Genomic DNA, 26,495 nt, shown 5'->3' with positions numbered 1-26,495 from the left:
CAGTTGTCTGACTACTGATCCCAAAGTAACAAGCTTTGATGTTCAAGTATCATATTTTATCCCTCAGGGGGAATGGGTTATTGGAAATCGATATTTTCAAAGAAACACAAGAGAAGTTGGAAACACAAGTTGGTGTTTTAGAAGAAACTTTGAGGTAGATTTAAGAAGTGTACAAAAACTTCAAATCTGTTTTGCAATAAGATAGAGTATTGATAGAGTATTAAAGCAAATTAACGTGCTTTTTGATGTTCTGCCTAGCCTGTTTTTGGCATGAATATGAAATATTTAGAGAAAAATGAAGGCTTCTATATTTCAAGGTAGTATTTAATAATGCTAACAACTAATACTTAAAGACCACTTAAATATGCCAGGTAATGTATGAAGCACTTCGCCGTGTTATTGCATTTAATCTTCACAACAGCCTAAGAGGCAGGTACTATTATTGGATAGGTTAGAACTCTCAGTTACAAGTAATAGAATATCAGCTCATCAGTTTATATCACTTAATCATAAAAGGGGATTAACAGCTCATAAAACTGTAAAGTGCAAAGAAGATAAAGCTTCTATTACAGATATATACAGGATTTCTAATCATCTTGCCTCCATATTTTAGCTTTACTGCCTTCTGTGTAGACCACACTCTCAGGTGAGTTTTTTCCACGTAATAGTTCATGGAACTATTAGGAGGCTTGCATCCTTCTCCTTTAGTACCTGCTAAGGGAAAAACTTTATCCAACAAGAGTCCCAGGGCTGCCTCTTTTGACCTGACTTGGTTCACATGGATATCAAATTACTCATGGCCACAGCTATTTGCGGGGTGTGGGGGAGGATGATTCAACTCTTACATACCTCATGGACTAAGAACAGAAGAAAGATGGTCTCCTCCCCACCTCCCCTGCCCCCCCCCCCCAAAAAAAGAAAAACTAAGGTGCTCTTACAAGAAACTCCTGGAAATGGATGCTAGGAAGCAACACCAAGACCAAAAGCAGATGTCCACTAGAATCAATATGCCCATTTCACATATAGGCACACTGAGGGTTACAGGTGGTTAAAGAATTTGCCCAAGATGGAACAGCTAGTGGCAGACCTAGAGTCTGAAGTCAGGTCCGTGAGCTTCTATAGTCACATTGCTAACCACTATGCTGTACTTGGGAACAAATCTCAAAATCTGAATCATTTGATTACATTCTAGAATTCCTTTGAAGAAGATTCATTTGATAAAATCTCTTTTTTAAATATTTGTATATTGTTCATATATGTAAGGGAAAAATAGGTTATAAAAATAATCCCTTTTTTAAAGTTAAAAAAAATATGTTACATTTATATACACACACCCACATATGTTGGGTATAACTCTGGAAGATTATACCAGTATATCAAAATGTTAACAGTGATTACATAACTGGCCTTATGGGTACCCTCCTTTTGCTTGTCTGTATTTAAAAAAAATTTTTTTATGATAAATGTATGTATTAGTTGTATAATACATAAAACATGCTAAAGTATATAAATTATGATAAAAATTAAAAATTTCTTATTGGCTTGAGGCATAGGAGCACAGAAAATTAGTTGGGAAGACCATATTTTTTCTTAAGTTGGTAAGTCCTTCATGTTCTTTTTGAGAAATGAGATAGAATTGCCCTTTTGCAGAATATGTAATCCTTATTTTTCTCCCTAATATGTCATAAGCCATTTATTTCAATCTATTACCACTGGTTCATATTTTAAAATCTCAGTAGCATCTACATTTGAAGAGAAGAAGAAGATGGAGAAATGGAATTTCTATGTGACAGGAATAATAATAATGGGAAATAAGGAAGTGAGCGTTAGTCCAGGCAGCATCATAGAATTTTCAAGGGAGAGAATATAAACACTATTGTGCGTGACCTCATCTAATGGCTGATGGATGGATTTCAAAGGTAGAGTTGGTGAAGGTATGCTTTGAGAGTTGCACCCAGGGAGGCTGTGAGTCGGGGATTGAAATCCAGTCCATGCCTGGATCACTGAGCTGAAAGCCCTATATTTTAACAGATAAAGTGTTCATCTGCCTAGAAGGGATTCCTCTTCTAAACTCAACATATGTGTGCTCCCAAATATAGCATAATGATTAAAAGTAGAGCTCTTAAATTTCAGCCCCCTGGGTTTGAACCTTGCTCTGCCATTTACTATTCATAAAACGTGTCATGTGTCTAAAAGCGGACGCACACATATAGACACATAGGTACAATGACCAACTTTAGGCATTAAATACCTACTCTGTATTACACCTAGACTTTCTTTAGGAACACAGCCATGTTTCAAATATCATGATCTAAAATATATATATTCGTAATTACACTTATCAAATAATTGTATTAAGCGACCCTCCTTCTTGGCAGGTTTTTGGCACTGTGTTGACACCATTCATATAATACTGTGATTTCAAGGCAAATGTCAGATTTTTCTATCTTGAAAGACTAATACTTGATTTAATTCTAACCATCAGTCAATAAAAGTGATTTAACTGTTTACGTAGCCTTTAGCATAAAGTTTGGGTTTCTAAGTGATGGTTCTACTCTCACAGCTTCAGTGGGGAAATTTTTTTTTGTTGGGGGATTAATGTGTTACCAAACCTGTGGTTTGCAGGGAACTTTATTAGTGCCTTTCCCTGCCCACAGTTCACATAATATTATTTCTTATCACTAGAGTCTCCTTCTAGGGGCTGCATCAAGGTGTTTCTGCTTCCTAAACTGCCACTCTGGCCTCATTTGTTCAAATAGCTGATTTCATCTTATAAAAGATTTCACTCCAGAGGGAAATTCTGCTATTCTATTCTTCCCCCAAGGTGAGCATATTCAACTTCTTAAAATTAATCTTCTACCATCTTTTCCTAAATATTTCTGCATTTCCTTCCCTATTACAACTAGTCACCAACAACACTGTCTTGAGCTATATTTTAACTCGTTTCCTGTTTGCCCTGAGAATACTCGCTTGCAGTGTTTGCGGCTATAGCATTTACCCTGAGATAACTCACGGGTTACAGTCCTAACCTTACCCCTAAAGTTTGGCACAAAACATCTCGCTTTTATTATTATTTTTGCATTGCTGTAGTATATCGATAGTCTTTGGAAACAAATGACATCATTCTATTTATAGCTTTCTGTTTTTAGTAGTGGTATTTCCATTTACAAAATATAGTAATTCTTGATTGCTGACAATGTCATTCCTATGCATGATGTTAAATTAACACTGGCAACAAGCTGTGCATTTTTTTTTCTAAACTGGAAAAGGGTTAAAGAACTACAATTTCTGTTGAGTTTACATTGCCTGCCTGTATCACAGCATCAGGTTTACCTGAGTTCATTTAACTTGTCAGTTTAGGTGAAGCACTGATAAGAGAGGTAGCAGGAGATGGCAGAAAAGAGGGTCAAGGTAGAACCAATTACTTGCTTTAATAATTCAGTGCGTTTTGCCATAATAGACTACAAAGTAAATAGCACTACACATAATGCCTTATTTCATTATTTATACTCTCCAGAAACTGAAGTTTAATTAAGTCGCACTCTTGAGACTTTTAAGCAATTAAGGAGAAGCCTTGCCCTGGGCAGTGTGGAGGTGGTGAGTTTGCTTCTCTCTTGAGCCTCCTCTGTTATTCTGAATATTATTTTTCACTTGTGCATGGGATGACATTGAGCCAGGACAATTGGGGCAGTGTTTACCAAAAGTGAGTCATTTTCACATCAGCATCAGCATTCTTATAATATAGCTACACTACCATTCCTAACTTGAAAAAATTTTTCGGAATTCTGTTCAAGATGGCAGAGTAGGACAACGCTGTGCTCACCTCCTTCCATGACCACATAAAAATTACAACTAAATTATAGAACAATTAACCCAAAGAGCCATCTGAAGACTAGGTGAACAGAAGTCTTATAACTAAGGCTATGAAGAAGAAGCCACATGGAGACTATGGTTGGAAGTAGGAGGGGCAAAGATGCAAAATAGGCTGGCCCCCACCCCTATATGTGGCAATTGAGAATCAAGAGTAATGTCTCAGCTACAGAGGTGCCCCCTGGGAAGTGAGGAGTCCCAGCCCCATACTGAGTTCTCCAGCCTGTAGCACTAGTACCAGGAAGAGGAGGTCCCCACAACATCTGGCGTGAAAATCAGTGGGGATTCATTCTATCTGTGTGAGACACAGGGCTGCTGGAAACCCAGGCTCCCTCTTAAAGGGCCCATGAACAGAGTCACTCACTCTCAAGAACACACCCTGGATTCAGCTGAGGGCTGGCAGCTCAGAAGGTATCAGAGACATACAGGGAAAGACTGAGTTATGTGACTTCAGGATAGGGATTGTCCTGTGTTGAGTGCTCCCCCCACCTGGCCAAATCTGAATCTGCACTGGCCTGGTGAACTTTGCTTGCTCTGCCCTGGTGGCTCCCTAGAACACTGTCCCACCCAATTCATGCACCACCCGAGCACCTTTTGGGACAGGCAACTGGCTTTGGCTTTCACTCTAGTCTTTCTTGGGGAACTCTTGGGTCTGCGAGCCCTAAGAGGGTGGTGCCTGACCTCAGGGTATTCTTAGCCTTTTGCTGAGGGTCCTAAATTAAACATCAGTACCAAATCTGAATATACATTAACCTGATAAATACCGCTTGTCACATCCTAGTGACCCAGCCTCACCTAACTTGTGTACTGCCCAAGGTGCTTTCAGTGGCTGAGATCTGTGGGCAGTCAGCAGGAAGCAGCAGGCCTCGGGGTGCCCTGGGCCTTTTGCTGAACTACCCTGGGACTGGTAATAGTGGCAGCCAACCTTGGTTCACAGCGTGACCTCTCCCATGTGACTCTAGGTCCAGCATAGGCTGCTACCAGCCATGGGTTGCTTTGTAGCTACTACCAGCTGGCCCCAGGCCAGACATAAGCAGCAGCTGACTTTGGTCTGCACCACAGCCGCTCCCAAGAGGCACCAGAATCAGCAAACCCAGTGGCTGGCTTCAGACCACAACAGAGCATCACCCAATTATCCCCGCAAGCAGCACATCTAGAGGGTAATATCTGCAGGCACCAGAGCCCACTAGGGCAAACCCCACTCCATGTGTTCAGCCCCCACACACCACTTCGTAGGCTGTGGTCATGGCCAATCTTCATAACCAGAAAGACTGAGTGTCACCCACTGACATGCTAACAGCAATCAAGGCTGAACTAGAACAGGAGGGCCCACACAACCAACACAGAAACACTCCTGGAACACCCAGTTCAGGCAAATAGGGAGATTATGCCACTCGGCCCAACAGGACACCTACTACATGATGCCACACTGCCAAGACTTGGAGATATAGCAGATCTAGATCTACCCAACACATAGAAGCAAACATAAAGAGGTAGCCAAAGTGAGGAAACAAAGTAACATGTCCCAAATGAAAGACTAGGACAAAACTCCAGAAAAAGAACTAAACAAAATGGAAGGAAACAATCTACCACAGGCAGAGTTCAAAACGCTGGTAATAAGGATGCTTGAGGAACTTAGAACTTCAACAGAGATAGTAAGCAAAAAAAAAAAAAAAAAAAAAAAAAAAAAAAAAGGACATAAAACCATAAAAAAGAACCAAGCAGAAATGAAGAATACAATACTTGAAGAATTCACTAGAAAGAGTAACAGCAGATTAGCTGAAGCAGAGCATGAATCAGCAATTTGGAAGACAAGATAGCAGAAAACACCCAATCAGAATAGCAAAAAAATAAAATAAAATAAAATTTTTTTAAATGAAGATAGTTTAAGGTGCCTCTGGGACAACATCAAGCATAACGATCTTCAGATCATTGTGTATGATAAGAAAGAGAGAGAGCAAGGGATTGAAAACCTATTTGACGAAATGATGGCTGAAAGCTTTTTTAACCTGGTAAAGGTAATGGACATACAAGTCCAGGAAGTGCAGAGAGTTCCAAGCAATGTGAACCAAAGAGGCCCACACTAAGACACGTCATGATTAAAATGCCAAAGGTTAAAGACAGGGAATCTTAAAAGCGGCAAAAGAAAAGCAGTTACTTACCTACATGGGAACTGCCATAAGACTGCCAGCTGATTTCTCAACAGAAGCTGTGCAGGCCGAAAGGGCTTGGCATGAAATATTCAAAGTGGTGAAAAGTAAATACCTACAACCAAGACTATTCTACCCAACAAGGTTATCATTTAAAATTGAAGAACAGATAAAGAGCTTCCCAGATAAGAAAAGGCTAAAGGAATTTATCACCACTAAGCTGGTGCTACAAGAAATGTTAAAGGGATCAATCCAACAAGAAGATATTACCTATGTAAACATTTAGGCACCCAACAGAAGAATACCTAAATATATAAAGCAAATCTTGCCAGACATAAAGGGAGAGATCAACAGTAATACAATCACAGTAGAGGACTTTAGCACTTCATCGACATCAATGGACAGATCTTTCAGACAGAAAATCTACAAGGAAACAGGAAACTTGAATGACACATTAAACCAGATGGATTTAATTGATATTTTTAGAACATTTCAGCCCTAAAACAGCAGAATATACATTTTTTTTCAAACACATATGGATTTTTTCCAAGATAGAGCACATGTTAGGCCAGAAAACAAGTCTTAATAAATTAAAGAGTATTGAAATTATATCAAGCTTCCTCTTCAACTACAATGGTATGAAACTAGAAATCAACTACAAGAAGAAACCTTAGAAAAATACAAACACATGCAGGCTAAATAACATGCTACTAATTAATGGGTTAACAATGAGATGAAGGAAACAATCAACAGATACCTTAAGACAAATGAAAATGAAAACACAAAATCCTAAAAATCTATGGGACACAGCAAAAGCAGTCCTGGGAGAGAAATTCATAGCAATGTAGGACTACCTCAAACACACACACACACACACACACACGAAAAATCTCAAATAAACACTCCAACTTAACAAATAAAGGAGCTGGAAAAAGAACAACAAACAAAGCCCGATGTGAGCAGGAGGAAGGAAATTATAAAATAAGAGTGGACATAAAATAGAGTGTAAAAAAATTAATACAAAAGATCAATGAAACCAAGAGCTGGTTCTTTGAAAAGATAAAATCGATAAACCTTTATCCAGACAATCAAGAAAAAAAAAGAGAGAACCTAAATAAAAAGAAATAAAAAAGGAGAATTGACAAGTCACACTACAGAAATACAAAGAATTATGAGAAAACACTATGAACAATGATATGCCAACAAACTGGACAATTTGGAAAAAAAATGGATAAATTCCTAGAAATACAATTTTCCAAGACTGAATCATGAAGAAACAAAAATCTGAACTAATTACTACTAACAAAATTGAATCAGTAATGAAAAAACTCCCAACAAAGTCCTAGACAAGATGGCTTCATACTTTTGAAGAAGAATTAACACTTATCCTTTTCAAACTATTCTAAAAAATTCAAGAGGAGGAAAAGCTCCCAAGCCAATTTTACAAGGCCATCATTACCCTGATTCCAAACCAGAAAAACATGAATGAAAGAGAGAGAGAGAGAGAAAGAGAGAGAGGAAGGAAGGAAAGAAGGAAGGAAGGAAGGAAGGAAGGAAGGAAGGAAGGAAGGAAGGAAGGAAGGAAGGAAGGAAGGAAGGAAGGAAGGAAGGAAGGAAGGAAGGAAAAGAAAGAAAAAGAAAGAAAAGAAAAAAAAGTATAGACCAATCCCTAAACATAAATGCAAAACTTCTCAACAAAATATTAGCAGACTGAATTCAGCAATATATTAAAAATATCATACATCATGATAAAGCAGGATGTATTTCTGGGATGAAAGGTTGGTTCAATATCCATAAATCAACATGACACAGCACAAAAACAAAATGAAAGATAAAAATTACATATTTATATATCACAAATATCAACATATATAGAAAAAGAAATTGACAAAATCTAGCATTCATTTATGATAAAAACTCTTAGTGAAGTGGGAATAGAGGAAACATACTTCTACATAATAAAGGCTATATATGACAAACTCACAGCTAACCTCATACTCAGTGGGCAAAAGCTAAAAGCTAAAAGCATTTTCCTTAAGATTAGGAACAAGACAAGGAGAATGCCCACTTTTACCACTCTCAATCAGCATAGTAATGGAAGTCCTGGCCACAGCAATCAGATTTATGACAAAGGAGGCAAGAATATAAAATTAGAATTTAAAATCTATTCACTAAATGTTGAAAAAACTGTACAGATACATGCAAAAAATGAAACTAGACCACCTTCTTATATCGTACATAAGAATAAACTCAAAATAGATTAAAGACTTAAATGTAAAACCCTAAATCATAAAACTCCTAGAAGAAAACATAGGCAGTAAACTCTCTGACATTGCATCTAACTATGTATGATGTCAGATGGGTACTGGATTTATCAGGGTAATTTATAATATTTTTTCCGATATATCTCCTCAGGCAAGGGAAACAAAAGAAAAAATAAACTAATGGGACTACCTCAAGCTAAAAAGTTTTAGCACAGAGAGGGAAACCATCAAAACGAAAGGACAGCCCACTGAATGGGAGAAATATTTGCCCATGATATATCCAATAAGGGGTTAATATCAAAAACTTATGAAGAGCTCATACAACTCAACACCGAAAACACAAACAATCCAATTAAATAATGAGCAGAGACCTGAATAGACATTTCTCCAAAGAAGACATACTGATGGCTTATGAAAAGATGCTCAACATCACTAATCAGAGATATACAAATTAAAACTACAATAGATACCACCTCACACCTGTCAGAATGGCTATCATTGATAAATCAACAAATGAGTGTTGACAAACATGGAGAAAAGGGAACCCTCATACACAATTGGTGGGCTTACAATTTGGTGCAGCCAGTGTGGAAAACAGTATGGCAGGTCCTCAAAAAATTAAAAATAGAACTATGTTATGACCCAATAATTCCACTTCTGAGTATTTATCTGAGGAAATCCAAAACACTAATTCAAAAGGGTATATGCACCCCAATGTTCATTGCAGCATTATGTGTAATAACCAAGATATGGAAGTGACCTAAGTGTCCATCTATAGGCAATTGGATATAGAAGAGGGGGTACATATATACAACAGAATATTATTCATAAAAAAATGAAATCTTACCATTTGTAACAACCTGGTTGGACCTAGAGGATATTTTTCTAAGTGAAATAATTCAGGCAGAGAAAGACAAATGCCATACAGTTTTACTTACATGTGGAATCTTAGACAAAATAAACAAAACAAACCTGAAACATACTCAAGGATGCAGAGAACTGACTAACGGTTGCCAGATGGTAGGGAAGTTGGGCAGCTGGATGAAAAAGGTGAAATGTTTAAGAAGTTCAAACTGATAGTTATAAAACATTCATGGGGATGCGAAGTACAGCATAGGGAATATAGTTAGTATTATAGTAACTATATGATGTCAGATGGGGTCTAGGTTTATCAGGGTGATTATTTCATAAGTTATATAACTGTTTAACCACTATACTATATACCTGAATCTAATATAAAATAATATTGAATTTTAACTGTAATTGAAAAAAATTATATTCCTTTCAGAGTTTCTAATCAATGAGCATAAAGGTTCATTTAAGCAGAATAAGTTCTAGAGATCTCCTATATAACATTGAACCTATAGTCAGCAATACTGTGTCATACACTTAACATTTGTTAAGGGCAGATCTCAAATTAAGTGCTCTTACAACAACAAGAACAGCAACAATAACAACAAAGAATGGTAGGACACATGCCAGAATATTGTCAATGTTGATTCCTTGAATGATATAATTATTTTCTTTTTTCTTGTTCCTCTATTTTCTAAATTTTTGACAATATACCTATATTAGTGCACATATAATGTATCTCTATGTGTAATGCTATGTTTATGCAATTCCATAATGTATATGCATTACTTTTGCAAAGTGAAGAATATACTAAAAAATAACAAATTCTTGATCCAAATTTTTTCAAATTCTTGTGTCAAATTCTGTTCTTATTATTTATTTAGTAATAGCTTTATTCCCACATATTTCAAATACCCTTTAAGGTGTGCAATTCAGTGGCTTTTTGATTATTCACAGTTGTGCAACCATCACCTCTAACTAATTTCAGAATATTTTCATCATGCCTAGGAAGAAACCCTGTTACCCTTAAGCAGTCCCTCCCCTTTCCCCTTCCCTCAGCCCCTGGCAACCACTAATCTGCTTTATGTCTCTATGGATTTTCCTATTATGGGCTTTTCATATACATGGAATCATAAAATATGTGGTCTTTAGCATTTTCACAAGGTTCACAGTTCACTGTTTTAAAGGTTCATCCATGTTGTAGCATGTATCACTACTTTATTCCTTTTTATTACCAAATAATATTCTATTGTATGGATATACCAGTGTTTGTTTATTCATTCATCAGTTGATGTGCATTTGGGTTGAACTTTGGGTCTATTGTGAATAATGGACATTTGTATACAACTTTTTGTATGGACATATGTTTTCATTTCTCTTAGGTATATACCTAGGAGCGGAATTGCTTTGTCTCATGATAGTTCTGTATTTAAACCTTTTGAGGAACTGCTGAACTGTTTTCCATAGTGGCTGCCTCATTTTACAACCCGAACAGCAATGTTTAAGGGTCCTAATTTCTCCACATTCTAAGTGGAGAAATTTTATATCACTGCCATAAAATGTCAGCAATAACATAAATAAAAGGTATTTATCAAATCGAACACTAAGAAAATTAAACAGTGTTCTTCATTTCTAGTATGGTCCTCTCACCTGCTGAAGGTTCTGTATCTTAAGCCTGATGTTTTTTCAGTTGAAAGAGAGGACAAGGCAACATTAGAAAGGCTTTCAAGACATACTAGCATCAAGCTGAGACTTTCTTTTTGTTATTGTTGAAAAAGAACTGAAAATGGAATAACTTTCTTATTATTTTCTTTTTCCTCTATTTTCTAAATTTTTGACAATATACATATATTAGTACACATATAATGTATGGAATCCCCTACACTAGATGATATCTGGTATCTCTTCTAGCTACAAAAGTGGGAGAATGTTGAGGATTTGAATCAGGGTCCTAGCAGTGAGCAACAGGGAAGGAATGGATTCAATGAGTATTTCAAAGGATGGCTCAAATTGAGAATATGAGAGGCAGAATAAATCAAGGGTGATTGGAAACAGTTTTAAGACCCTTGTTAGGATCCTCTTTTGATTGCTGACTTGGAAGTTTTTTTCAAACTGACTTAAGCAAAGGAGAATTTATTGGCCTAATAAGTGAACTGTTCAAGTTTAGGGTTAGGTGCACCTGGATCCAGATGCTCAAGTAATGCCGCCAGAGCTCTGACCCACCACCTTTTGGTCCTGCTTTCTACTGTATTCAGTTGACTCTCATTCAGGCCCTACCAGTGTGGTGGCTGAGATGATTACCATTATTAGTTTCAGCCATAAGCAATAGGCCTTTAAAAATCCTGGACAACAAATATCTACCTCAGTCTCCTTTTATAAAGTATAAATAAAAACATAGATAACCATGAGAGTACTGTTACAACTCCCATCACCTGTTCCCACATCCAAGCCCATAATTCATTCAAGGAGTTAAAAAGTCTTAGGTTCATAGATTAGAATTCCCTTGATCCCCACAAAGTCTCAAGTAGCATTTGAGAAGTGTGGAGTGTGCCATTGGTAGGAGATGGTGAAAGTCACACCATTTGAGCAACCTTAAACTTGATTATAACACTTAATTTTAGATCTAACTTTAACCACAGAAATGTTTCTTACTGGGAGCCTGGGATTTCCAATGTAATATTAGGGGTAATAGAGTCAGGGTAGCAAAGGTCTGATTAAACGCCAACTATTGATACTTGAACTGCCACCAGGAGAGCCATCAATCTATCTATTTCTCTATCGTGTATCTATCTATCTATCTATCATCTATCAATCATCTATTTTATTTTATTTTTAATTAATCAAGCAATTAATACTTTTATGGTGACATTGGTTACCAAAACCCAATAAGTTTCAGCTGTACACTTTAATAATAAGGCGTATATATGTTTACACTGTGTGTTCACCTCCCGTAGTTAGATTTCTTTCTGTCAACACATATTTGATCTTTACCCCATCTACTTTCCCATCTCCCCACTCCCTACCCTCTGGTAGCCACTAGTCTATGGCCCATGTACCTGAGTCACTGTCCTGTTCATTTGTTACTTTTAGGTTTATATCCCACACAAAAGTGATACCATGTGGTTTTCAACTTTTTCTGTCTGGCTTATTTTGCTTAGCATGATTATCTCAAGGTCCATCCATGTTGTCACAAATGTCAGTATTTCATCTCTTCTTATAGCTGAGTAATATTCCATTGCATATATGTACCACAGCTTCTTTAGCCAATCATCTATCGTAGGACACTTCAGTGGCATCCTTGTCCTGGCTACTGTGAATAATGCTGGTATGAACATCGGTGTGCAAATATCTTTTTGGATATGGGTTTTTAAGTCTCTGTGGTAAATACCCAGTAGAGGGATTGCTGGATCATATGGTAGATTAATTCTTAGTTTTTTGCGGAACCTCCATACTGTTTTCCATAGTGGCTGTACCAATTTGCAGTCCCACCAGCAGTGTATGAGGGTTTCTTTTTCTCCACATCCTCTCCAACATTTGTTATTACTTGTCCAGTTGATTATAGCTATTCTAACAGGTGTGAGATGGTATCTCATTGTGGTTTTGATTTGCATTTCCCTAATAGCTAGGGATGTTGAGCATCTTTTTAAATGTTTGTTAGCTATTTGTATGTCTTCTAAGGGAGAAGTGTCTGTTCAGGTCACCTGCCCATTTTTTGATTGGATTGTTTGTTTGTTTTTGTTGTTGTTATTGAATTGTATAAGTTTTGTATATTTTGGATATTAGGCCTATATTGGAGGTATTGCTTGCAAATATATTTTCTCATTTGGATGGTTCTCTCTTTACCTTGCTGACACTTTCTTTTGCTGAACAGAGCTACTTAGTTTGATGTAGTCCCATTTATTTATTTTAGCTTTTATTTCCCTTGCTTTTGAGGTCAGATTCATAAAACCCTCTTTAAGTCCAAGGTCCTTGAGTTTCATTCCTATGTTATCTTCTATGCATTTAATGGTCTCAGGTCTTACATTCAAGTCCTTAATCCACTTCGAGTTAATTTTGGTGTATGGCCATAGACAACAGTCATTTCATTCTTTTGCAGGTGGCTTTCCAGTTATCCCAGCACCATTTATGAAGAGGTTGCCTTTCTCCACTGTATGTTTTTGGCTTTTTTGTCGAAAATTATTTGTCCTTACAAATATGGGTTTACTTCTGGACTCTTGATTCTGTTTCACTGGTTCATGTGTCTATTTTGCCACCAATACCATGCCGTTTTGATTACTGTCACTTTGTATTATAATTTGAAGGTGGGCATAGTGATGCCTCCATCCGCATTCTTTTTTCTCAGGATGGCATTGGCACTTCGGGGTCTTTTCTGCTTCCATACAAATCTGATGATTTTTCGTTCTATTTCTTTAAAAAATACCTATGGGATTTTGATGGAGATTGAATTAAATTTCTATAATGCTTTAAGGAATATGGTCATTTTAAATATGTTGATTTTTCCAATCCAAGAACATGGAATATCTTTCCATTTCTTTGTATCTTTTTCAATTTCATTATATAGGTCCTTCACACGTTTTGTTAAATTTATCCCTGGGTGTTTTATTCTTTCTGTTGCAATTGCTAAAGGAATTACTTTTTCCACTTTTTTTTTTTTTGGCATTTTATTATTAGAGTATAGGAATGCTATGGGTTTTCGAACGTTGATTTTGTATCCAGAAACTTTACTGTATTTGCTTATATTTTCTAGTAGTGTTCTCGTGGAGTCTTCAGGGTTTTCTATATAGAGAATCATGTCATGTGCAAATAGTGACAGTTTGACTTCTTCGTTTCCTGTTTGGATGTCTTTTCTATCTTTCTCTTGTCGTATTGCACTCACTAGAACCTCCAATGTTCTATTGAATAATAGTGGCAATAGTGGACAGCCTTGTCTTGTTCCTGATCTTTAGTTTTTTGCCATTAAGTATAATGTTGACTGAGGGTTTGTCTGTCATAGATGGCCTTTATTATGGTAAGGTATTTTTTTTCTATACCGATATCATTAAGTGTTTTCATCATAAATGGATGCTGTATCTGGTCTAAGGCTCTTCTTGCATCTATTGATATGATCATCTAATTCTTGTTTTTTAATTTGTTTATGCGGTGTATCGCATTAATCAATTTGCATATGTGGAACCATCCCTGTGCCTCTGGGACAAAACCCACTTGATTGTGGTGTATAATCTTTTGAGTATGTTGCTGTATTCAGTTTCTTGGAATCTTATTTAGGGTTTTTGCATCTGTGTTCATAAGATATATTGGTCTGTAGTTTTCTTTTTTGTGTTATTTTTATCAGGTTTTGGTATCAGAGTAATAATATTGGCCTTATGAAATGAGTTGGGAAGTATTGCCTCCTCTTTGATTTTTCTAAGAGTTTGAGGAGAATAGGTATTGAATCTTCTTTGAATGTTAGGTAGAATTCACTGGTGAAGCCATCAGGTCCTGGACTTTTACTTTTTGGTAGGTTTTTGATGATTGTTTCAGTTTCCATATTGCTGATTGTTCTATTTAGATTTTCCATTTTTCTTGTTCAGTCTAGGAAGGTTGTATCTTTCTAAGTACTGGTCAATTTCTTCTAGGTTATTAAATTTGGTGTTATATACCTTATTATGATATTCTTGTATGATCCTTTGTATTTCTGCAGTGTCTGTCATAATTTCCACTCTTTTATCCCTGATTTTGTTTATTTGCATCCTTTCTCTTTTTTCTTTAGTGAGTCTAGCCAGGGGTTTGTCAATTTTATTAACCTTCTCAAAGAATCAGCTCTTCATTACATTTATTTTTTCTATTGCTTTTTGTTTGTTTGTTTTCAATTTAATTTATTTCTGCTTTAATTTTGATGATTTCTTTCCTTCTTCTGAATTTAAGCTTCATTTGTCCTTCCTTTTCTAGTTTTTTAGGTGAAGCTTTAGGTTGTTTATTTGGGCTTGTTCTTGTTTTTGGAAACAAAACAAGATGGACCTGTAAATGATATGAACTTTCTGCTTATGACCGCTTTTGCCGCATCCCAAAAGTTTTGATATGTTTTACTATCATTATAATTTGTTTCTATGTATCTCTTGATCTCTCTTTTTATTTCTTCGCTGACCCAGTTATTCTTCAGTAGCATGTGCGTTTTAATCTCCATGTATTTGTGGTTCTTCCTGCTTTCTTTTTGCAGTCGAACTCTAGTTTCAAAACATTATGATCATAGAATGTGGTCAGTATGATTTCAACCCTCTTATATTTGTTGAGGCTATCTCTGTGTCCCAGTATGTGGTCGATCCTTGAGAATGTTCCATGAGCACTAGAGAAGAATATATAAGCAGCTATTTTGGAATGGAAGGCTCTGTAAATGTCAGTTATGTCCAATTGATCTAATGTGTCATTTAAGGACGTTATTTTCTTATTGATTTTCTGTTTGGCTGATCAGTCCATGTCCTACAGTGGGGTATTTAGAGCCCCTACTACAATAATGTTTTGGTGTGTTTCTCCTTTTAGTTCTGTTAGTAATTGCTTCACATATTTCAGGGCTCCCTGATTGAAAGCATAGATATTAATAAGTGTTATGTCTTCTTGGTGCATGATTCCCTTTATCATGATGAAGTGTCCCTCAGCATCTTTCTTTACCTTTTTGATTTTGAAGTCTATTTCATCTGATATTAGTACCACAACTCCCGCTGATCTCTGAATGCCATTTGCTTAAAATGTCATTTTTCACCCTTTCACTTTGAGTCTCTATTTGTCTTTGGAACTGAGATGTGTCTCTTGAAGACAGAATATGGTTGGGTTTTGTTTTTTGATCCATTCTGTGCCTTTTTATTGTTGAGTTCAATCCATTTGCATTTAGGGTGATTATTGAAATATGAGGTCTTCTAATAGTCATTTTATCTTTTGCTTTCTGGCAGTTCAGTGTTTCCATTGCTTCCTTGTCCTTGTGTTTCTGTTTTCTTTATTTTGGTTGTCTTCTCTGGGTTTTCTCTCTCGCCCTTCTTGTGTTATGTTATATACTTCAGTTTTGAATATTTAGATGTGGTTACCATTATGAATATGTAAAACATAGTTACATGTATATATATATAACTATATATAAATATATATATAGTTATATATACACAATCACCCATTTTTTTTTCTGTGTGTGTCTTATCTCCATTCCTCTTTGTGAATTTGGATCTTTGAATCCTCTCCTTTTCAGTCATTGTTGTCTCAGTTTGTCTCTATGTATGTTGAAAGTTCATTACTGTCTTGCTATAGCAATTCTCTTCTTATTGTTTAAGCATATAATGTCCTGTTCTTAGTAAGAGTTGCATTCCTTGGCTACTATTTGCCTGATACCTTACTCCTAATTACGGTTTGTTTGGTTTTTTTTTTTTGTCATTTTGTTTTAGGTGATTGCCCCCTTTCAGTATTTCCTGTAGTCCAGGCTGCATAGTGGAGAATTCCCTCAATTTTTGTATGTCTGGAAAGGTCTTAATTTCTCCTTTATATCTGAAGGAGAGCTTAGCTGGATACGTTATTCTAGGCTGGTAGTTTCTTACACTTAATAGTTTGAATATTTTATTCCACTCCTTTCTGACTTGTAAGGTTTGTGCTGAGAAGTCTGAGGATAATCTAATGGGTTTTCTTCTCCCTGGCTACCCTGAGAATTCTGTCTTTGTCATTGGTTTGAGATAATTTGTCATTTGAGTTGAGATAATTGGGTGTTCTGTTGGCTTCTTGAATTCCAGGCTCTAGTTCATTCCTTAGATTAGGGAAATTCTAATCCACTATTTGTCTGAAAATGCTTTCTAGTCTCTGTTCCTTTTCTTCACCTTTAATAATGCCCATTATTCTTATGTTTTCTCTCCTGATGGTGTCAGCTAGTTCTTGTATTTCTCTTTCAATATTTTTCATTCTTTGATTTCTCTCTTCTTCTTTTTGATTTATTTCTAGATTTCTGTCTTTGATATCACTGATCCTTTCCTCTATTTGGTTGACTTTATTTCCTAAGCTTGCTATTTCATTTTTCAACTCTTGCAGTGAGTCTTTATCTCTAGACATAGTCTGTTGTTTTTGAGGGCTGCAATCTCCTTGCTAAAGAATTCATTCTGCTCATCTAGTTGTTTTTTCAGTTCCTGAAATTGTTGATATGACTCGTTTTGGATCTCACTGGTTTTTTTCAGAAGTACCATCCTGAATTCTCTGTCATTTAAGTTGCATATTTCTCTGTAAGCTTATTTTCTAGAGATTTTTCTCTGTCTTTCTGATATGCCAGGTCACCTTCATTGTTCTTGGGTTTTAATGGACTATTACTTCACCTGGGCATTAATGGAAGTGACTTTTGCTTTTTTTTTTTTCCAGAAAGATTTATTATATGAAGGTCTCTCTTTAGCCTGTTTCAAAGAAGGCGCTTTCCTTTTGTTTTCTAGTAGGTGGCATCTAAGCCTCTTGGATCCCTGCTTTATATAAAACTTTAATAATTTTTTTTTATTTTTACTTTTTAGTATTGTATTTATTTATTTATTTTTAAGATTTTATTTTTAATTTTTTTTCCTCTCTTCTCACCCACCTCCCCTTTGTTAACCACTAGTCCATTGTCCATGTCCATGAGAATCTGTTTGTTTGTCCTGTTCATTTGCAGTTTTTAGGTTTAGGTACCATACCTTTTTTTTTTTTTTGGTAGATATTAAATCATGCACGCTATCCTCAGATCAGTCCCTGTCAGTGTTAGCGACAGTTTCAGTAGCATTTGTTCAGATTCTGCTGGGGCTCCACAGTGTTCAGTTTCAGAGGATATGGGAGGAGAAACCCTCTTAGTTGGGAGTTGGCGGTTATGGTTCAGCCTTGGTTTTGCAACTGTGGCCAGTAAAAATCAACTGTTGTTTCTCTGCAATCCTGCATCTCTGATTTCTGCCCTTTTGACTGGGCCTTGCCTTCGGCTCAGTGAAACTCACACCACTTCTAGGCAGGGCTGTTCAGGGGACTCCCTGCACCTACACCCCTCCCCCTCTTCCTACAGGGAGCTCCAGTGGCTGTGAGAGACAGCTTCTTTATTTCTCCTAGTCCACTGCCCAACACCCAAGGTTCTGACCTGTGGTAGCTGTTATGCGCAGATCCCAGGCTCAGGTGTACTGGTGTGCAGTTTGGGTGTTTTTTGTTGCGTTTTAGAAATCAGTTTATTGTTGCTTCAAGGGGAGAGATCTGAGGACATCTCTCCACTGTGTTTCTCCAAACTCTTCTATTCTATCATCTATTTTAGTGTCCGTCACTAATCACCAAGAAAGACTGTAGCCCTTCACACCTTTTTGTATTGTGCATTCCCAATTCATTGAATCCTGCAAAGAGAAGAATTATGCTGTGTAGCAGAAGAGTGCAAGCTTTTTTTTTTATTAGGAAAAAAGAGTGTGTCAGATAAAGATAATATAATGAATTTCTGTGTGCCCTGCACTCTTCTTAAGAAATAAAAACAAATTCACAGAGATAAACACTATATTGTGTTTGAGGTTTATCATCCATATGCATGTTTACTTTTCCTTCAAATGTCTGTGAACAACATCCAGTGCTATTTTCCTTGTTTTAAGTTTTATCTAAATGGTGCCACTACATTGCTATCCTTCTACAAATTTCTTTTTTCCTCTTGATCTTATGTTGATATATGATATTTTTGGTTGTTCATTTTCACTGCTATATAGTATTTCACTTAAATATATCATATATACTCATGATGCTCCTGTAGGTGGACAGCAAAGTTATTTACAATTTTTCACTATGTTAAACAGAGCTGCTGTGAACATTCTTGCAGGGGTCTTGTGCAAATGAGCAAAAGTTTCTTCAGTTTATATATGTAGGTGTAGAACTGTAGTAATGAGGAGGTACGTATATATCTTCACTCCAGCTAGATGTTGTCAATGGCTCTCCAAAGTGTTTGGACCAACGTATAGTGCCTGAACTGTTTCCCTCTTCAATATCCACTTCGAAACTCATCGATTAGTCCAACTTTTATTCTTTAATTTTTGCCTGTCTGAAAATAAAATGGAATTTCCTTATTGTTTGAATTTGTATTTCCCTAATTATTGATGTTAAACTTTTTATTCACATTGAAGCCCACTATGGCAGAGTTGTGGGCTCTGAACTAGGCAGAGTTGTTCTGTTTCGGGGTGAGGTAATGGTCATATTTACGATAGCTATTTCATTTATCGTTTTAGCACCTTTGGGTTATGCTTATGTGCCCAAATATTGAGCATATTTTTAAGTAAATGATTTAGGTAAATATTTTTGCAATAAATTTTTTTTTGTAGCATATTGGCAAGTCTTTTGACTGATTTTAGCATTATCTGTGTGATATTCTTTCCAGCTTCTTTACATAAGTTAATTGGGAGTTGGCTTAATAGAAAGTATGAAAACCCACCCATGAAGCTGAGAAAGAGAACAGACATATGAGTCCTGAAGGGGAAGGCATCCTCAAATTCACCAGGCATGCTCCTGATTTAGCACCTGTGCTCTGACTGTTTCCTCTGCCTGGGATGTTCCTCACCCAGAACATGTGTCTCCCTTCTTCACCTTCTTCAAGTTGTCTTCAGATCCTTTCTTTCTTTCTTTCTTTCTTTCTTTCTTTCTTTCTTTCTTTCTTTCTTTCTTTCTTTCTTTCTTTCTTTCTTTCTCTTTTTACATTTTAAAGATCTTATCAGCTTGATTCAATGATTCATGAATCAGGCAGCTTCCAATAGAAAAGTAACTCTAAGGAAATGAAATACTATTATAGACAGAAGGGAGCTGGAACAAGGAAGTTAGACTAGGCAAAAAAACGTAAAATGGTTGTGGCAAGGTCACTTTCCTTTAGGGAAGTGGTCCCCAACCCCTGGGCTATGGACAGGTACTGGTTGGTGGCCTGTTAGGAACCAGGCCACACAGCAGGAGGTAAATTGTGGACAAGCAAGTGAAGCATCATCTGTATTTGCAGCCACTCCTCAGGGCTAGCATCATGGCCTCAGCTCCACCTTAAATCATCAAGTGTTAGGTTTTCATAGGAGCACTAGTCCCTGGCACCAAAAAGGTTGGGGACCACTGCTTTAGGGGATGATAGGGGTCTCCCGGGCAGACTATTACTTAGTGCTGATCAGGTGATTCCTGGTTGCGTGACTTAAGATTCCATTTCTGGGATAGCTGAAACTGAAATTAAGTCTTGGTTTGGTGACATGGGCTTAGCCTATGTGGTAAGTCCATATTGGGCCTGTTGCTTTGTTTTTAACAGTTATAAAATAACAATACCAAGATTGTTGCTAATAATATGGTCTATTTGTAGTATTTTTTCCTTAAGACATATCCCACTAAGAATTCTACATTAAATTTTAATATTTTAAAGTCATTAAAATATTCTTTTCTGTTAAAGTTGATAACTCCAACTTGATATACAGTTAAGTTCATTTGCTTAACTTTTTTATTAATAACTTTTTATATTTCAGTTTTAGTTGGCATACAATACTATATTAGTTTAAGGTGTATAACATAGTGATTAGACATCTATATAACTCACAAAGTGATCACCCCAATATATCTAACGCCCTTCTGACACTGTACATAGTTGTTACAATATTATTGGCTATATTTCTTATGCTATAATACTTTCTCTATGACTATTTCGTAACTATCAATTTGTACTTCTTAATCCCTTCCCTTTTTTCATTGGCCCCTCAACCCCTCTCCCATCTGGTAACCCTCAGAATATTCTCTATCTATGAGTTTGTTTCTGCTTTTTGGTTTGTTTATTTTTTTATTTAGATTCCATGTATATGTAAAATTATATGGCATTTGTCTTCCTTTATCTGATTTACTCTATTCAGCATACTACCCTCTAGGTCCCTCATGAAATATCTTTTTCCATCCCCTTACTTTTAGTCTGTATCTTTCGATCTGAAGTGAGTTTCTTGTAGGTAGCATATGTAAGGGTCTTGTTTTCTTATCCATTCAGCCATCCTATCTTTTGATTGGAGCATTTAATTCTTTTTCATTTGAAGTACTTGTTGATAGATATGTACTTATTGCCATTCTTTATTTAGGCTTTTGATACATATATTTTTCTTCTTAAAGAAGCCTCTCCAATATTTCCTGTAATACTGGCTTGGTGATGAACTTGTTTAGCTTTTTCTTGTCTGGGAATCTCTTGATCTTCCCTTTGATTCTAAATGATAACATAGATGGGTAAAGTAATCTTGGTTGTAGATCCTGGGTTTTCATATTTCCTGCCAATCTTTTCTGTCCTGTAAAGTTTCTGTTGAGAAATAAACTGACAGTCTTATGGGTGTTCCCTCGTATGTGACTAATTGTTTTTCTCTTGGTGCTTTTGAGATTCTCTCTTTGAATTTAACCTTTGGTATTTTAATTATGATGTGTCTTGGTGTGGGCCTCTTTGGGTTCATCTTTCTTGGGATTTCCTGAACTTCTTGGTGTTGTATATCTGTTTCCAAACCAGATTAGGGAAGTTTTCCATCATTTTTTCTTTGAATAGGTTTTCAATTCCTTGCTCTCTTTCTTCTCTTTCTGCTAGCTCTATGATGCAAGTGTTATTATGATTGATGTTTTCCCAGAGGCTTTTTTCCCCTCTGTATGTACAAGTTTATTTCCACTTTTGTCGTCGTTGTTTATTTTGTTCTTTAGATTTCACATGTACGTGAAATCATGGGTATTTGCCTTCCTCTATCTGATCCATTTTATTCAGTGCAATACCCTCTAATTCTATCAAGGCAATATCTTTTTCCATCCTCTTCTTTTTAGTCTCTGTGTGTCCTTTAATCTGAAGTGAGTCTCTTGTCGGCAGCATATGTAGAGGCCTTGTTTTCTTATCCATTCAGCCATCTTGTCTTTTGGTTAGAGCACTTAATTCTTTTCCATTTGAGGTACTTGTTGACAAGGATGTAGTTATTACCATTCTTCATTCATGTTTGATTCATGTTTTTTTCTTCTTAAGGAAGTCCCTCCAACAATTCCTGTAATACTGGCTTGGTGGTGATAAATTCCTTTAGCTTAGTTTTGTCTGGGTAGCTCTTTATCTGTCCTTCATCTCTAAAAAATAGCTTTGCTGGATAAAGTATTCTTGGTTTTAGATCCTGAGTTTTCATCACATCGAATATTTTGTGCCAAGCCCTTCTGTCCTGCATAATTTCTTTTGAGAAATCAGCTGCTAGTCTTGTGGGTGTTCCCCTATAGGTAACTATCTGTTTTTCTCTTGCTGCTTTCAATATTCTTTCCTTGTATTTAACCTTTGGCATTTTAATTGTGATGTGTGGTATGGGCCTCTTTGAGCTCCTCTTTCTTGGGACTCTCTGAGCTTCCTAGGGTTTTATGTCTATTTCCTTCACCATGAGAAGGAAGTTTTCCATCATTATTTCTTCAAATAGCTCTTCAACTTCTTGTTTTCCTTCAGGTACCTCTGTGACACAGATATTTTACATTTAATAGTGTCCCATAGGCTCCTTAAGTTATTGTTATAGTCTTGGCTTCTTTTTTCTTGCCATTCTGACTGAGTGACCTTGGCTTACCCATCCTCTATATCGGTGGTTTGATCCTTTCTTTACCCACTGTGTTGATTCCCTCTAATATACTCTTCATCTCTGATAATGTGTTCTTCATTTCCCACTGGTTGCCTTTTTATCTCTTTGTTAAAGGTCTCATTGAATTCATCTGCACTTCCCCTAAGTTCATTGAGCACCTTTATAACCAATGTTTTGAACTCTGCATCTGTTAGATTGCTTGACTCCTTTATTCCTGGATATCTGTTTTATTCTCTCATGTGGTTTCTGCTGCTTTGTCCTCCCATTTTGGCTGCCTTTCTATGTCTGTTTACATGTACTAAGCAAAGCTCCTAAGTCTCCTGGTCTTATTAGCATGGCTTTGTGTAGTAGGTGTCCAGTGGCACAGTCCTGAGAGAGATTTAGCTGCAGGCCAAATTTAGCCCAGCCTGTGTCTCTCCAGGGCCACATGTTAAGATTCAGCAAGCAATTTACACATGCTGTACTTATAGTTGCCTCAGGAAACCACACCAGAAACCAAGGCCAGCTGCTCAGCAAGGAGCACCTGACTCACCGAGGATACATCTGAATGTGGCTTGGGTGGGTCCTCGAGTTGGGGGAGGTGGGGTTTCAGGGAATCCTCTGGGCGGAGCGACCTCTGTTATCCAGTCTGATGACCTTTCAGCTATGGTGGCACTGCATCTGCACACTGGGAGTTGGGAGGGCTCAACAGAGAAACAATGGATTCTGCCAGCACTTCTGCCCAGGAGAGAGAGGCTTCTTAAACTATCTTTATTTCTTTGTTGTATTCTTTTTTCTTGTTGCTGTTCTGATTGAGTGTCCTCTGCTAGCCCATCCTTTATGTCACTAATTCCATCCTCTATTTCATCCACTCAGTTGATTCCCTCTAATGTACTCTTCATCTCAGATATTATATTCTTCATTTCTGACTGGCTCCCTATTATATTATCCATCTCCATTTTTATGCTTTTCCTCTCTTTGTTAAAGTTTTCACTGAGTTCATCTGCTCTTCCCTTGAGTTCCTTGAGCATCCTAATAACTAATGTTTTAAACTCTGTATCTGGTATATTGCTTGTCTCTATTTTGGTGAATTCTTTTTCTGGAGCTTTGTTCTGTTCGTTCACATGAGACATGATTTTTTGTTTCCCCATTGTGGCTGTCTCTTTGTGTCTATATCTATGTATTATGTAGGGCTCCTAAGTCTCCAAGTCTTAGTAGAGTGGCTTTATGTAGTATGTGTGCTGTAGGGCCCCTTGGTGTAGACCTGGGAGGGTTCCAGCTGCAGGCCACATTCAGCCTCAGCCTATGCACCTCTGGGTCCACCTGGTAAATGTCACCAAGCAATCCACATATGGCTGCCACCTGTGCTGGACTTACAGGTGCCTCAGAGAGACGAGTCAAAAAGCAAGGCTGGTTCTCACTGGTGGGGGATAGGGGACTGTTCAGCAAGAGGTACAGGGCATGCCAAGGCCAGATGCTGCTTATATGGGTTTTGTGAGCCTTTGAGAGGTATTATGAAAGTTCACAAAAGTAGCTGAGACAACCCATTTGTATGGAATAAATCACTGGAAGAGGCTTGGGTGGGCCTTTAAGTTGAGAGAGGTGGAGTGTCAGGGAATCCCCTGGGCAGAGTGACCTGTGTTATCCAGGTTGATGGCGCCTGTGTCTGCAGGCTGGGAGCAGGGAGGGCTAAACAAAAGAACAGTGACTTCTGCCTACACCTCTGTCCAGAGTCAGCTGCCCTTCCAGCCCTTGCCCTGAAGCCCAGTAGCTAAGTGTCTCCTTATATTTCCCTGGCACCCTTCGAGCAGCTGCCCTGGTGCTAGAGCTCAGAGCAAGCAAGTCTGTAAGTGAGAAAGATTGGGTGTGGACCCTTTAAAAGGAAGGTCTCCACTTCCCACAGCCCTTGATCTCAGCCACAACCTCTGCTGGTTTTCACAGCCAGAGGTAGTAGGGGCTTCTCTTCCCAGCACTGGAACCCTGGGCTGGGGAGCCCAGTGTTCGGCTCTGACCCCTCTCGCCTCAGGCAGGAGATGGGGCCCTGCAGCCAAGATGGCCCTCCTGGCTCTTGATCACCACATGGCGGTTGTGGGACTGGGCCATTTCGTGTCTTCATTCCTACCATTTTGAGGTGACCTAGTTGTAGGGCGTCTGTTCAGCCAGACCTCTGGCGACTCTGCATACTGTTTGCTCTGTAGTTTTGTTATAATTTTGGTGTGGTCACTAGAAGAGGCATGTCCAGCCTCTACATTCTACAGCATCCTGAATTCCCTTTACAGATCTCATCTTCTTAGGCCTCTCGCCATTTTGCACAGCCACTTCTGTATCTCTTCCTGCTCAACTATATAGTCCCTTCATAGTGCTTATTACTGGATAACTTTCTATGTAAGTTACTTAGTTACTATTTTCTTCAACTGTTATTTCTTTCTTTGTCTTTCCCCTACCACCTGTAGAATATAACTTCTGTAAGGGCAGGCATCTTGATCTGTTTCATTCACTACAATAGTCTGCCCTTATCTCTGGTTTCAGTTAACCACAGTCAACCATGGTCTGAAAATATTAAATGGAAAATTCTAAAAGTAAACAGTTCATAAGTTTTAAATTGAAAGCCATTCTGAGTAGCATGATGAGCTCTCATGCTTTCCCATTCAGTTCTGCTCAGGATGCAAATCATCCTTTTTTCCAACATATCCACACTGTACATGTTACACACCCATTAGCCACTTAGTAGCCATCTCGGTTATCAGATTGGTCGTAGGGGTATCGAAGTGCTTGTGTTCAAGAAGCCTCTATTTTACTCAATAATGGCTCCGAAATGTAAGAGTAGTGATGCTGACGATTCGGATATGCCAAGGAGCTGTAAAGTGATTCCTTTAAGTGAAAAGGCATCCACATATAGGAAAAAACTTAGTATATATAGGGTTCAGTACTATTCATGGTTTCAGGTATCCACTGGGGGTCTTAGAATGTACCTCCCATGAATAAAAGGGAACTACTGTATATACTATATTTTTTCCTATACATATATATCTATGATAAAGTTTAATTTATGAATTCAGAGCAGTAAGAGATTAACAATAATAATAAAATAGAACAATTATAAAAATATACTGTGAACATAGCCTCTTTTTTATCTCAAAGTATCTTATTGTACTATACTCACCTTTTTCACTTAAAGAGAGGCTATCACACTTATCAAGGTGAGGGAAGATGATGGCTTTATCACATAGCAAAAGGAAGATGAAGAGAATGGAAAATTGAGGGAGATACTTAGGACATCTCTACTGTTTTTCCTGTGATCCCTGAAATAAGTAGAATCTGGTAACTTTTCATCTGGGCTTAGCTGAGCCAGGAGGCTGTGCTTCTAGTAAGCACTCTCCTAAGTAATCAAATTGGAGAACTACCCAAAGTGCTCCACCCATATCTTCAAATTTCCTCCTGGTAAAACAAATCTGGAGCAAGGCTGCCATTATTCAGCAAAGCAGTGAATAATGGAGCAGTGTGTTGATTGTACTCAAAGTTTTTGGAAGGAAGGTAGCATTTGACGTCCAAGTTCTCCTGGTCTCTGAATCTTTTGTACAAGTAAATTAGTTTCATTTGTCTCAGGACACCTTTTCCAAGCCAGCTTCTTCCAGCTTGCCTGCAAATGTTTCTCAGTGGTGTGTTTGAGGCTTGGCTACATCTCCTTGTCTGGAACAAATCTTTTATTATGAGGAAATAGCTGGATGATGATTCTAGACTCTTGGATCCTAGTTGCCGCTCAGCTGTTGATTCGCTACTTGATACCTTGGTAATTTTCAGCTTAACCTGCCCCCTCTCCTGCCTGTTTCTCATTA

At 37.4% G+C, this 26,495-nt stretch overlaps 1 protein-coding gene across 2 annotated transcripts in view; it reads left to right on the top strand.

Moving 5' to 3' along the window:
* The window catches only part of GXYLT2 (glucoside xylosyltransferase 2), a 97,643-nt gene that overhangs the window by 8,457 nt on the left and 62,691 nt on the right, over positions 1–26,495 (top strand). The gene's annotated exons all lie outside the window — the stretch shown is intronic.

Source organism: Rousettus aegyptiacus, unplaced genomic scaffold, assembly GCF_014176215.1.
Source record: "Rousettus aegyptiacus isolate mRouAeg1 unplaced genomic scaffold, mRouAeg1.p scaffold_m13_p_4, whole genome shotgun sequence".
Taxonomy (NCBI): domain Eukaryota; kingdom Metazoa; phylum Chordata; class Mammalia; order Chiroptera; family Pteropodidae; genus Rousettus; species Rousettus aegyptiacus.
This window is presented reverse-complemented; position numbering and strand designations above follow the sequence as displayed.